Source organism: Capricornis sumatraensis, chromosome 3 (genome assembly GCF_032405125.1).
Source record: "Capricornis sumatraensis isolate serow.1 chromosome 3, serow.2, whole genome shotgun sequence".
Lineage (NCBI taxonomy): Eukaryota > Metazoa > Chordata > Mammalia > Artiodactyla > Bovidae > Capricornis > Capricornis sumatraensis.
In genome coordinates this window covers 124,301,928-124,316,216 of record NC_091071.1, presented here as the reverse complement: position 1 = coordinate 124,316,216, position 14,289 = coordinate 124,301,928, and the positions used below count along the sequence as shown (strand labels likewise).

At 43.2% G+C, this 14,289-nt stretch overlaps 1 protein-coding gene across 4 annotated transcripts in view; it reads right to left on the bottom strand.

The window, feature by feature from the left end:
• Positions 1-14,289, bottom strand: part of MYO1B (myosin IB) — a 193,934-nt gene that overhangs the window by 166,932 nt on the left and 12,713 nt on the right. For 3 of the 4 annotated variants that reach the window (XM_068968256.1, XM_068968257.1, XM_068968258.1), the window contains exon 1: positions 7,300-7,380. The exons of the other annotated variant lie outside the window; for it this stretch is intronic. The gene's annotated coding sequence lies outside the window, so the exon portion shown is untranslated. Of the gene's footprint in view, positions 1-7,299; positions 7,381-14,289 lie in introns of those variants that run through there. 4 annotated transcript variants of the gene reach the window in all.

Here is a 14,289-nt window from a genome sequence, read left to right as displayed (position 1 = left end):
TCTTTCAAAATAGCACCAACCTCATCTTTGAGAAAAGTCTGATTAAATTTCCATTCAATTCGGTTCAACCACCGCTTAACGCTATTCAGCCCTGTTGGTCCCTGGCATTGTGTTAAGTGCTAGGGACACACTGAATAATCATGGTACTTCCTTGTCCCATATACTCCCCAGGAGCTCACAGTCTAGTAAGAGAGTCGAGACAAAAAATAGGTGACTTTTGAAATTTCAAATGACCATCTTAATGATTAAAAGCAACACGAGTTCACTAGAGGAAAAAAGAAATCAGAAAATGTAGATGAGCAAAAAGAATATAAGCCAAATCCAACAGCCTCATGCTTTAGTTTAAATCCTTCTGGACTCACTAGAATCCCTAGAAAACCTGATTTTTATAACCAATGAAATGGCCATCATTTCTGGCTTTATTGATCTATGTAAGTATTTCTGCCTCAGGTAGGAATGTGAAATAGATCCATGGGAGCTATGAAACTCTGGAGCTACACCAATAATATCCAACACTTTAACATTCAGCCAAATTGTATGGCCATCTGCCCCTCTGTTCTTTACCTTCTGTGTGTATGCTTAGTCGCTCAATCATGGCTGACTCTTTGCAACCCCATCGACTGTAGCCCACCAGGCTCCTCTGTCCATGGAATTCTCCAGGCAAGAACACTGGAGTGGGTAGCCTTTCCTTCTCCAGGGGATCTTACCAACCCAGGAACTGAACCCAGGTCTCCTGCATTGCAGGCAGATTCTTTACACTCTGACCCACCAAGCAAGCCCCTCTTTACCATCTCCCCACCCTCAAATTAGCAACCCACAGCATCAACCGCCTGCCCACCAGTCATCTCTACCACTTGGCTGTTTCCAACATATCAGTGCACATCCACCTCTCTTCTACCATCACACACCACAAGGCCAGAAACAAAAACAAAACCATCTTACTCTCCCTAGATTCCACAGTCATAACTGATTCAGTTTCTCACCCTTGGCCTCTCCCTGTCTCTAACTCCCCACACAATGTATCACCTTGATTGTATCGGCTTAATCACCCCCGCTCCATCCCTTCCCACCCTTCCCCACTGGGACTGCCCCAGTTCAGGCTTCATCATCTCTCACCCTGAAGGCAGCAACCTCCTAAGTTGTCTTCACCACTGCCTCTGCCAGGCCCACTCCTCCCCCGATCCACGCGCCACACCACCCAAGTTGCCTTTCTAAATCACAGTTTGATCAGGTAAGTCAAAGTCACTCTTTATGACCCCATGGACTGTAGCCCACCAGGCTCCTCCGTCCACGGAATTCTCCAGGCAAGAATACTAGAATGGGTTGCCATTTTCTTCTCCACTGATCAGGTAAGCCCTGCTCTAAATCCTCCAATAACTCTCCAGCATCTTTTAATATTCAAATTCCTTAGGAGATGATCAAAAAGATCAGAGAATTACCATATGACCCAGCATTTCTACTTTAGAATTTGAAAGGAGGGATTCAAATATTCCTGTTCAAAGCAGCATTATTCACAAAACAAAATGTGACACACAAACAATGGGATATTATTCAGCCTTAAGAAAAAAAGCAAATTCTGACACGCTGTAGCACAGATGAAACCTGAGAACATCATGCTAACTGAAGTAGTCATAGTGTTAGTCACTTATTCATGTGCCACTCTTTGTGAACCCATGGATGGTAGCCCGCCAGGCTCCTCTGTCCATGGAACTCTCCAGACAAGAACCCTGGAGTGGGTTGCCATTTCCTCCTCCAGGGAATCTTCCTGGCCCAGGGATTGAACCCAGGTCTCCCGCATTGCAGAGTTCTCCCACATTGCAGGCAGATTCTTTATCATCTGAGCCACCAGGGAAGCCCCAAGAATATTGGAGTGGGTTGCCATTCCCTTCCGTGGGGGATCTTCCTGTCCCAGGGATCGAACCCGATCTCCCACATTGCAGGTGGATTCTTTACCATCTGACCAACTGAAATAAGTCAGTCACAAAAGGACAAGTACTGTATGACTCCACTTATATGAGGTCCTAGAGCAGTCAAATTCATAAAGACAGAAACTAGGACGGTGGTTACCAGGAGCTGAGGGAGGAGGGAAAGGGAAGTTGCTGTTTAACCAGTACAAGGTTTCACTTTGGCAAGATGACCAATGGTGCTGATAGTTACACAACAATGTAAATATACTCGATGCCACTGAACTGCCACACTTAAAAACGTTAAAATGGTCATGATACGCTATGCATATTTTATCAAACATTAAAAAAAATTCCTCATCAGAGCTGACACGACTCCATAATTGGACTCCAGCCTTCCTCCTCATTCTCACTGCTCCTTGACCAAGTCTCTCAACCCCTTAAGGCAAACCTCACATGAGGGACCTCCTGGGACAAACAGAAACGTGGTTCTAGCTGTAGGCCTTTGCTCCACAGGATCAGCTGAGCTGCTTGTCTTAAATAAATCCCCTCTGACTTAAACCAGTGTGAGCAGCCCTTCCCCCAAAGCAGTGTGCTCTGAGCAAGCCCTACACATCCAGCACAACTGTCAGCTTGCTGGTCTCCTCCGGCCTCTGGAGAAAGCCTGCGCTCCCCACGTGTGAAGACCCCCGCTGCCTGGCCAAGGGATGGTGCACAAGGAGTTGGTGTGCAGAACAGGTAGATGGATGCACGTGGGAGTGACTCAGCCCATTTTTCCTTCCAGGGCTGTTTCCATTATCTCTACCCTTCCTACCAGAGAGCTTCATGAGGTTCACCAAGAATAAGAAAGACCTGGGTTAGAAACTGAAGGCCAAAACACTTTCTCAGTATTTATGAAGTTAAGGGCAAGTAGAATGAAAACTGCATTCTTTAGGACAATTTACTCAAGGAGAAGAGGCTGGTGGGCCACACAGGGTGCTGTGCAGGGCTCCCTCCAAGTCTAAGAAAATGGGCCATGACATTCATTTATGAAACAGCATCTGAGGATGATGCCAATTTTCATTCCTATCAACACACTTCCTTAGAGAAGCTTATAGTATACAGTATGCCGATTCATGGCTTTACTTCACATAGTTATCTGATTTTCCAATCCTGTTTTCCACTGTTAAAGCCACTACACACTGAGGTTTTATCCATCTTTCTCTAAAGCGTTTTGTTAAGGATATTTAATAGACTGCTAGTAGGAAGGTTTTGTTAGCATCTTAGATTTAGGAAAGAAACAGGCCTAACTACTGGGCAGTTTCCATACAATAACTGTTGTCTTGAGCTCCAATAATGGATAATAAAAAGGACATTGAGTTATCAGGCAATGATAAAATGGAATAGATTTGAACTGGGAATGAAAACAAACAACTAAAACCATACAGAAGCCCATAAATCACAAAGCCAGACTCAGATCTTAAAAAGCTTTGTGAATGCGAAAGGCAATTAATACAACTTTCTGAATATCTAAGAGTCCACACCCCAGAGAGTACCTCTGAATAGGCAGAGATGGGCCAGGAACCACTCAGTGTCAATGTCAGGTTTGTTTCTGTCTGGGTATAGCAAGGCTAGCCTTATCAACCAAAGCTGTCAGCCAGGAGCTGGGCTACCCTCAACCCCAGGCATGGTCCAGTTATTAAGGATCTGAAAGATAGCATCTAGACAGAACTTTATAATGTGATAGGTTAAAAAAAAAAGTTTTTTTCTACCTAAGGAAATGATGAAGTGTATTATCGAGACTAATTAGAAAGACTTCTGAATCAAAAATAACTGGCTGCTATGACAACATTGAAGGTTCTGGATTACAAACTACAGACTACCTCTTCTGATGTATGAGCAAAATTTCTTAGGATCCCAGGCAAAGCCTTATTTTACCAGAGATAGAAATGGACCCAGGAGATGTTGCATATTTGGTTTCTGGAAGAGCCAGGGTGAAGAGGAAGCTTTCCTAATGGGTCTAAGCGTATAGGCTTTCATACTCATTATATTACACACACATCCTTCACTCTAATTCCTAAGTCATCAAACTTCAGAATACGCCACAGTTCTTAAAGAGAAGCTTGACTCGGGAAAGAGTAACTTTTCACAAGTTCAGTAGCAAGAGTTTACCATGACTGAGAATTCACTTTTGATCCACCCAACATGGAACATCACAGGCTTTGAATCACTGACCCAAGCTTGCATCCAAGGAAATTCATCTCTGGAATTCGAGTTTCTGATCTAAAAATTCAGGGATAACAACATCCAGTTTACTTCCTCTTTTGAGAAAGCAAAGCCTGACTCCCAAGAGGCTGTCACCAGATGCCAGTTCTCTCCCTCCCTAGTGCCTGTTTCTGCTAACCTGAAGAGCTCGCCTGCTCGGCCCTGAGGTCTCCTGGCCAGTGTGTCCATGTAAATAACCTCGAGCATTGCCTCATGTGCAGTGGACATCCCATGGAGGTCAGTACCCCGAGGAGGCACGCAGCCAACAGCACTGTCTCCACCGTCACTTCCCGGAGGAAGTTCTGCAGAGTCATGGCAGGAACAACTGCCAAGGGGCAGGGTGCCTTCAGAGAATGCCACCCACCCTCAAGACTGGGTCTGAAAACCACCCCCATGCCTCTTCTCCACCCCTTCCCCAGCGTAGTACCCATCAGGAATAGAAGACAAGCCATCCTGGCTTTAGGGGGAACCTATGGTCATGCTGTCCCACTCACACTGGACGTTATGAGAACTCATGAGCTAATGTCTGAAAAGGCCTATGAGTTCCTGAGGGACAAAGGAGCCAAAAACTATAAACCACTGTTATAGTCAGAAACACAAACTCAGCTGCACTGGGACGTGCAAATTATAACCAATAGGCCTCTCAATCCGTTCCCTCATGACGGATTAAAAAAATTTCCAAGAAGTCCAACGTGTTTAGATTGGCAAACCTGATGCCCTGGAACCCCCCAGGTGAACATAAAAGGGCTCACATGTAACTGGCACACCTGCCAGCTCTGATTAGTTCCTGGCTGGTGCGCAGACCCCAAATACAACCAGTGGTTATTAAACAGAACACAGCCACCAGGGGAAATCCAACTTTCCTTCCAAACGAACTGCCTCGTTATTCAGAGGGTCTCAGTCTCGTCCCTCACGCTAATACCCACACCAAGTTCTCCTGTCCTCAGCCCCTCCCCTTGCTTACAAGGTTTGGGGTCCCTCTCTGGTCTCTGTATGCTTGACCAGACCATCCAAGCACTCAAGCTGTTCCCTTATAGTTCAAAGTATGGTAATTTGCACCTAGGAGCTATACATGTAAGCCTTGTACCCAGCAGTTTGGGGGTCCCACTATATCAAGTTTTGAAGACACTTGGCTGAACAAAGACACTCACATGAAATAGCCTGGGGTACACCAAAGCAAAACTACTTTCCTTTAAAAAGGCTCCTTTCATCATCCAGGCTCTTTTCCATGACAATGGAGGGAAAGGTACTGAATTGCTCTCTGCGGTAAGGAAGCAAAGTATCTCTCCGGGAAACATCAGCTGTTGCACTCTGCAACAGACCAGAGAGTTGGAATGAACACCTCAGTGGCTCGGAAAGAATCCCCCAAGTTCCATGCTGTCGACAGCTCTGCGGTAGTGCAGGGAGACCCAGCACACTGCCAATGCTGAGCCTCAGTCTGTCGACAGCTCTGCGGTAGTGCAGGGAAACCCAGCACACTGCCAATGCTGAGCCTCAGTCTCCCCACAAAGGGGCTGCACACATCATCTCCTAAAGTCTTGCTCCGGCTTCCATCATTACTGACTCAGCAAGAATAGCTCAACTGGGAAAGACTGACTTCCTTCATTTCAGGGTAAGCAATCACGGGTGTGATTACAAAGAATGTGAAAAACCAAAAATGCCAGGCCACAGAAAACTTTCCCAATGACACTTACTCAGATGTAAAGGAACGCAGCTCTCTTTGTTCTGACCTCACCAGACAAAAAAAAAGAAAGAAAAATATATTAAGGGAATAACCACACACAGCACAGAAGGAAATGCACAAAATCACAGGATCACCATCAGGAAAGGCATCGGGACACATGTGACTGTGTTGTCTGTTTACAAGTACATGCTTAGCTGCAAAAAGGCACTGGCTATTTTAACAAATATATCCAGTTATGAAAGCAAAAAGGGATCTAAAAGTACAAATTAAGAAATCCATATAAAACCAACCATAATAAGAATTAAAGAAAAAGAAACCATAGTAAAAGAAAAATATGCATCGCTCAACAGTACATCTTCAGTAACGTCTCTGTACTTGTGGTTAAGAAAAAGTATTTTTGGAATAATAAAAATTCAGAAGCTTCCTCAAGCAGTTATCCATTAAACTACTTTAGTGGATAGTTACATATCCACACTATGTAATCAAAGACAGAGATGTTTATACATTTACGTTAGGGCTTCCTGAATGTTTATTAGTTGAGAACTGATCAAACAAAAACAGCTAACATGTTACCAAAATGACACTGATATGTAAATTGAGAAGGCAAAATGACTTTGTCACTGAAAAAGAATTTTTAAAGAAAATAGCTACATTGCACTGGGGTTACTTCACCTAAATTGACTAAAATTAGCAATCAGACTCGAATTTGGAAGTTTTTTCTGGAATAACTTTTTTCTAGTTTTGCTCATTTTGGAAGCATTACTGAATTTAAAACCAAATGAACCAACTTTTCTGTATCTCTAAACACATTATAACGTATTTAGGAAGAAACAAAAAGATATACAATATAGCAGAAACATTTACCAGGCATACCATAGCTAAATAACTCTTTTTAAGTCACAAATTAAAATGTCTAACAAAATTTATGTTTACTAAATTTAAATTGATAAATGGTTACTAAACTGTAATAACAGTTCTGTTCATTTCCCAAAATTCTGTCGGAAGCAGCAATTATTTCATATATTTACAAAAGTATACATACATAAAAATGCCCTTTAAGACATGCACACTTATTTTTTCCCTTGAATACAGCATGGTCTCAACCTGTAAAGCTATAGAAAAATCAACTGCTAATCAGTTTGACCAGGTATAGAACTATACAGTAAATTTTCCCAAGGGAAGTTCTGGTAAGATATAAATATTTAATAGTGAACTACACTGTATATGGACGATTAAGAAAAGTTCATTTCCTGCTACAAGTAGTTTACGAAAAAAAGATTTTCCAACTACCACATTTTAATATTGTAAAGCATCAACTCAAAAGGCCTAAACACCTTTAAACTTACACTCTATCCTTAATCACGTCTCTCACTAGGTAAGTAGGTAGGCAGGTAGATCTGAAAACTACAGAGTTCTCTTTAAATGACATAATTATGATATCCGAGTTTAGAAATTAAAACTGCTTACCAACTTTTCTTCTCCATTGTTTTTTCTACCAATTTAACTAGCACTTCAGCATTCAGTTCATATGAAAGGGAGAGACAAACATTCGTTGTGACAGGGAAAACACACTAAGTACAACAAATATTTTGCAAACAGATAAGAGGGGGAAAGTAGGTCAATATCCTGTGGCTAGGAAGACACAGCCTCAGCTTCCGTCCAGAACTGAATTATATGATTAACCAGGCTGGACTCTCTTCCAATCACAGCCTCCTGTTCTGACTTGTGCCCCTGGAAGAACAAGGAATGAGAGACCCTTCAGCTGCTTCCCTGTCATTAGCAAACTAGCTGGGTGAAAAAAATTCTTAGGAGCAATGTAACTAATAAAACTCAGGGATTTCCCAGGCTGCCCAGTGGTTAAGACTTTGCCTTCCAATGCCAGGCAGGCTCAACTCCTGGTGGGCAAAGCTAAGAACCCACATAGCTTGCGAAGCCAGCAAGCCAAAAAACATAAAACAGAAACAAAATTGTAACAAATTCAACAAAGATTCTAAATATGGTCCACATCAAAAAAAAAAAAAAAAAAACTTAAAAAGTGCTCACATAGGGCTGATAATTCATTATAAAAAGAATATAGAGACCACCATCTATGTTCAAAGGTGAACTATTTTCATGGTCTAGGAGAATCACAGAAGGATGGCTGAAGAGGTGAAACCTGACCATGAGGATCCTTTTTGAGGATGAGCAGGATATGATTCGGAGAAGGCAATGGCAACCCACTCCAGTACTCTTGCCTGGAAATCCCATGGACAGAGGAGCCTGGTAGGCTGCAGTCCATGGGGTCGCGAAGAGTCGGACACGACTGAGCAACTTCCCTTTCACTTTTCACTTTCATGCATTGGAGAAGGAAATGGCAACCCATTCCAGTGTTCCTGCCTGGAGAATCCAGGGACAGAGGAGCCTGGTGGGCTGCTGTCTATGAGGTCGCACAGCATCGGACCTGACTGAAGCGACTTAGCAGCAGCAGCAGCAGCAGGATATGATTATTAGGATGTGATTAGGGGCTTCCCAGGTGGCGCTAGTGGTAAAGACCCACCTGCCAATGCAGCAGACGTAAGAGATACAGGTTCGATCCCTGGGTCAGGATGATCCCCTGGAGGAGGGCATGGCAACCCACTCCAGTATTCCTGCCTGGAGAATCCCCATGGACAGAGGATCCTAGTGAGCTACAGTCCACTGGGTCTCAAAGAATCGGACACAACTGAAGCACATGAGCACTGAGGATGTGATTAAAAAGAAAAGAACTTAAAACAAGAGGTACAAAACCTATTCAGAAGATGGTGTCTAGACAGAACGGCAGCAGAAGATAGCTGATTTCATGTCCTGCTGGGCCATGAAGCTGGAAGGAAAGGTGAGCTGGGGCAAGGCTGAGAGTGTGGGCTAAGGGGGTGGAAATGGGTGGGAGAGGAGAGGGAAGCATCACACAGCCTGCCTCTTGCAGTCATTGCTGGTATCAGTGCATCCAGAGGGCAACAAGTGTGACTGACAGTCACTGGTGATAGTCAGATGGAAAATGAAGTTGAGGACAGCCATTATAGATGATGGGAAGTCATCAAAAATTTTTGAGCAGACATGGAGACAACAAAAATTTGAGATTTGATCAGGAAATAATCTGAATTTGTTGGGGGAGTGAGAAGAAGCAGGAAGTGGGATTGCTCTGTGCAGTGTTCAGTTCATGCACTGCATTAAAGTGGGCCAGCCAAGGGGTAATGCGGGGACTGACATCAAGTCAAGCTACTGAGGGGGGGTGATTGCCCTAAAGGACACCTTTTTCTACTTGCATAAGTGCACTGTACAAGCTAGCAGCAGGTAATTCAGCTGGGGCATGAAGCTAGAAGTCAGGAATAAGAACTAGGGTAGAACTAATGGAAATGAAACAAAAAGGTAAGTGCAAGAGAAATAATAGACAAATCTATCATAAGAGGTGGGAAACTAACTTGATGGGAGGGCACAAGAGAGAGAGGAGGATTTAAGACTCACGTCCTTTTTCATCCTCATGCTTAAGTTTGGCTGGTTGGTTTTTTTAAAAGGTCAGTTAAGGTTGGAAGTCATAAGTAAATGATATATACCAAAGCCTATTAATATTATTTTTTAATATATGTATTTAGTTGCACCAGGTCTTAGCAGCGGCATGTGGGATCTTAGTTCCCCAACAAGGGACCAAACCCAGGTCGCCTGCAGTGGAACCACAGAGTCTTAACCAGTGGACCGCCAGGGAAGTCCCCCTAAACCTATTATCTTAAATAAACCCTATAAAGATATAGATTTATTTTCCAATCTTTTTCTGTAGTGTTGAGGCCTTCTGAGTCTATGTCCATTGACTGTAGTCCCCAGTGGTCTCTTGTAAAACATTCTCCATGATATCACTTTCCAGGTCTAATTTCTTCAAAGAAAGGTGAGGTTATAAAGACACCTGGGATGCAATGTGGGGTGGACTGCAGTATTTCTGACAAATGCTCACTACTCTTCTCTATGAGGTTGCTGAATTCAGGTGTATAGCTAAGAAGGTTTCACATTTGCCCTTCGTCTGCCACAAGGATAAGCAGCGTTTCAGAGGGCACAGCTCCATCACTCTGCGCCCTGGACTGAGGACCAGGGCAATATGGGTAGACCTCCCACCTCACCTATAATGGCCCACCCACTGTGAGTGTGATTATTTGAGTCACTAAGATTCTCAGGTTTACATAATCACAAATTAATCTACTTATGCTAAATAACTGACAGTTTTAATGGGAACACTTTTATTTTATGATCTCCCAAATTCTTGGGGATTCCCTGGTGGCTCAGTAGTAAGGAATCTGCCTGCCAAGCAGGAGACACAGGTTCAATCCCTGGGTCAGGAAGATCCCCTGGAGAAGGAAATGGCAGTCCACTCCAGTATTCTCGCCTGGGAAATCTTATGGATAGAGAAGCCTGCAGGGTTCAGTCCACAGGGTCACAAAGAGTCAGACATGACTAAAAAACTAAACAACAGCAAATCCTTTAGTTACTTCAGCTACTCCTAAATCAGCTGTATTCACTTTTAGAAACTTACTCTTATTAGGTGGTTTATAAAATAATCAAATGAATTTTCATAGAAACAGTTCTTTTTGCATCCATTTTAAAATCATTATATTAACTATAATAGTAAGTAAAGCTGGCATAAATAGGCTTGAAATAAACACAGCTGAGTCCAGATAAGCATAGCCTAGTAGAAAGAGAAACTCAAGAGCACACTATAGGATGGCCCTCTAACTTTGGGCATTTACTGTGTTACGGGCATCAGCTGATATATTTTACATAGGAAAAGAGCACCAACTAATCCAGCCAATCTGGAGGTCACTAGGAGCTTAAAGAGCTTTTTAAAGCTATGAGCCTAGACAGTTATAAGAATGAACAGTACTATCATATTACCAGGCTAAAAATCTAGTTGGCTTTTCAAAACCATATCCAACTACCATATTTATTCTGTCCCAAACGTACAGTCAGAAGTGCTTAAGTCATTTAAGAAAGCACAAAAATAACACTTCAAACCCACAACCAGACATAGAGTCAAGAGTACAAGGTCACAGGTCTTTCCAATAACCTGCCTCTCAAAGATAGAAAGAAAAAACACAGAAGTTACTATTAAAAACTAAATTTGAGTTTCATACTTTAAAATTATATACTTCTTTTAAAACTGTCGACAGAGATAAATGTTCCTCTCAAGCTTGCCCAGAAAAATCTGGGTGCTTCTATTTTAGGTAGCCAAACAGTAAATCTACCCATAATTTATCTCCTTTGAGAAATCCGATAGCCTTTTCAATAAAAATATGAACTTTTATGTAGAAATCATGCTGATATATTTCAATAGACTACCGAGAGAAACACTGTGTAAACACATATACAGACACCCCAAAGTGACCAACCATTTTAAATAACATATACTCACAGTTCAACCCCAACTCCTTTACCAACACCATGAATGGAAAGCCTCCCTCCTCTGCATCTAGTAGGACAACCTAAACTTCTATATACTTTTAATTTAAAAGAAAAAAAAACCCACATTTGGAGAAAAAAGGCAGTAATACCATATCTACCCAAACAGTTCTGCCCCCAGGCACTACTGGGATAGTCACCCACTCAAGTCTTCTTTTAACTGACATGGGCTCTTGTGGGGGAAAAAAAAGGAATCGAAACCAAAACTTTGCGGGGGGGGGGGGGGGGGAGGGAAGCATTAATTTGTAAAATATAAGGGGAACTCATAAAAATTTTGGCTTAACCCTGACTAAATCAATGTTCCCACTATGGTTTAGTTTTTTTTTTTAACTGTGACATGAGCAGCCATGAGGACAAGATTACAGAATGATTTAATCTGATCATCAAATAAAATTTACTACAGGGTTAATGTGGCACAACTTTTATACCTGAGAGAAGGAATGCTTTGCTATATGAGATTGAGTTAGAGCTGGGAGGAACTGAAGACAAATAAATGAACTTGATCCCAGGAGGAGAACAATGCCAGCCAAGGCCTAAATCCTAGAAAATCTGCACACCGAGGGACCAGGGGAGGAGAGGATGAGACTAGAGCAAAGGTCACCACAGCCACACCGGTGCGGCTCCGTGTGAGGGTGACAAGGAGCAGCAGAGGGTCAACGGTGTGCAGGATGGGGGACAAGGAGGAAGCAGGAAGGACAAGTGTGTCAGCAGGTCTAAAATCCACCTGGTAGGAGCTGAACTGTGCCTTCACCCCAGTGCCAAATTCCTACGCTGAAGCCCTAACCCCCAGCACCTCAGAGTACGGGACAGGGGATCTTTCCCCATCCAGGGATCGAAGCTGCATCTCCTGCGTTGCAAGTGGATTCTTTACCTCTCTTTACCAATTTTTATCCCTGGGTCGAGAAGATCCCTGGAGAAGGAAATGGGAACCTAGAAGATTCCATGGACAGAAGAAGGAGCCTGGCAGGCTACAGATCATGGGGTTGCAAAACAAGTCAGACACGACTGAGGGACTCAACAACAACACCACTTGGAGACAGGGCCTTTAAACAGGCGATTAAGTTAAAATGAAACCATTAGGGTGGACCCTAACCCAGCATGACAGGTGTCCTCATAAGGTAACAGGAACATAGCCAGCACAGACTGAGGGATGCCTGTACAAGGTCCAGTGGGAAGGTGGCCATCTGTAAGTCAAGAAGAGAGGCCTCAAAGAAATAACCTGCAGACTCCTTGATCTTGGACTTCCAGCCTGCAGAAGTGTGAGAAAATTTACTTCTGCTGTGTACGACACCCAGTCGTATCATTTTGTCACAGCAGTGCATGCAGAGTAATACTTTGACGTTCTATAACCCCTTGTAAGATTGCCTACTTCTCTCTTCCTCCACAGCCAAGCTTTCTGATGCACCCAACCTTTGACCTTGACCTTTGCCACCCTCCCCAGGCATCCAGAGCTCATTCAGCACATGCCACTGAAACACCTTCAAGTACAATGTCACCACCTGTTTGCTGCCCACCACACTTCTTCCTAAAAGCTCTCTCCAGCCCTGGCTTCCCTCTGGCCACTTCTTCCTGGCTGTCTACTTCCCACCCCCACCACTCCTTCTTCTCCTCAGCAGCTTCTTCTCCTTTGTCCACTTGTCACAAAATAACGTCTCCCAGACTCCTATCACCCACCTTCTCCCTTTCTCCTTCCTCACTCTAAGTGACCCTCACAGCATCCACAGCTTCGATCACACCTAGATGCTGATGGTCCCTCCATCCAGTCCTCAGTCCCTGGCCTGTCCCTGAGCCCTAGTGTCTGTACTTCGTGCATCTGTTAAACCCCACTCTCTGCCTGGAGGCCCCAATCCCAAATGAAACCCACTACTTTCAGCCTGCCTGTGCCAACCATTCCCAACGTCACACAGCTAGAAACTCGGGAGTCATCCCAGACCCCCACTTCCCCAGCCCTCTCCAACCCAGTCACTACATCCCCCCCACTGATTAAAGAAGGGTACATCAGAACACTCACCACAATCATTGACCCAATCAGCACATTCTCAACAGCTACTATCAGCAAATCACCCAAAATACAGAAAAGGCTGTGTACAAAAATGTTCATCATAGTATTATTATTTTACAGCAGCAAAGTGGTAGAAGCAACCCAAATGCCCAATAAAAAAGAGGTGCTTCAGGAAATGATTGTACTCAACAGAATACACAACTATAAAATTTATTTCAAAACCTGCAGTAATATAGAAAATACATGAACTCTATGATTGCAATCATTCCAAAACAAACACATAGAAAGCTTGAAAAGGAATATTCAGAAATGCACAGAGTTGATATTTTAAAGTTAGCTGCCTCAAGAAGTCTCTTAGTTTCATTTTCTAAACTTTCTGTAATGTTCTTAGGATGATTTTTTTTTTAAGTACAAAATACCCAAAGGCAAGTGTTTGTTAGTAATCTTGGACCTTCTGAGTTGCTTGGTTTCAGCATAAATGGGAATTTTACTGTAGAACTCCCTTCAGCTGCCGTGCTACCTTCATGTCACATCTGTTGCAACATCCAACACAAACTCCCACGAAATTATGTTTCCCTCTAAATCCTATTATACTTGTAGCCCTCAGAGTGAGATCCTAAAAATTAATTCTTTCAAGAAATCCAACTGGACACATTAACAGCTGCATGACTGCAGAACTGGGCTCTCAACATCTGCCACGGTTATTAACTGTTCTAGCAAGAGAAGATCAACACACAGGCGCTGCTGCCAGGAGGGCAAGTGCAGAGCTGGAGTGGAATCACAGAAGGTGAAGCCCCTTGGTATCAAGAGTCCGACAGGGGTGATGACTAACAGGTAAGGAAGGGGCACTTTCCCATCCAAGGAAAGAAGCTGTCAACCCTTTCATCCCAAAGTCCATGAGATATGAAATAGTTTCCTGTTGCATTTTACCTACATTTTTCTGTTTCTATTTTAAATTATCAAGAAATGGCAAATATAAAGGATTTGGCTGACAGTTT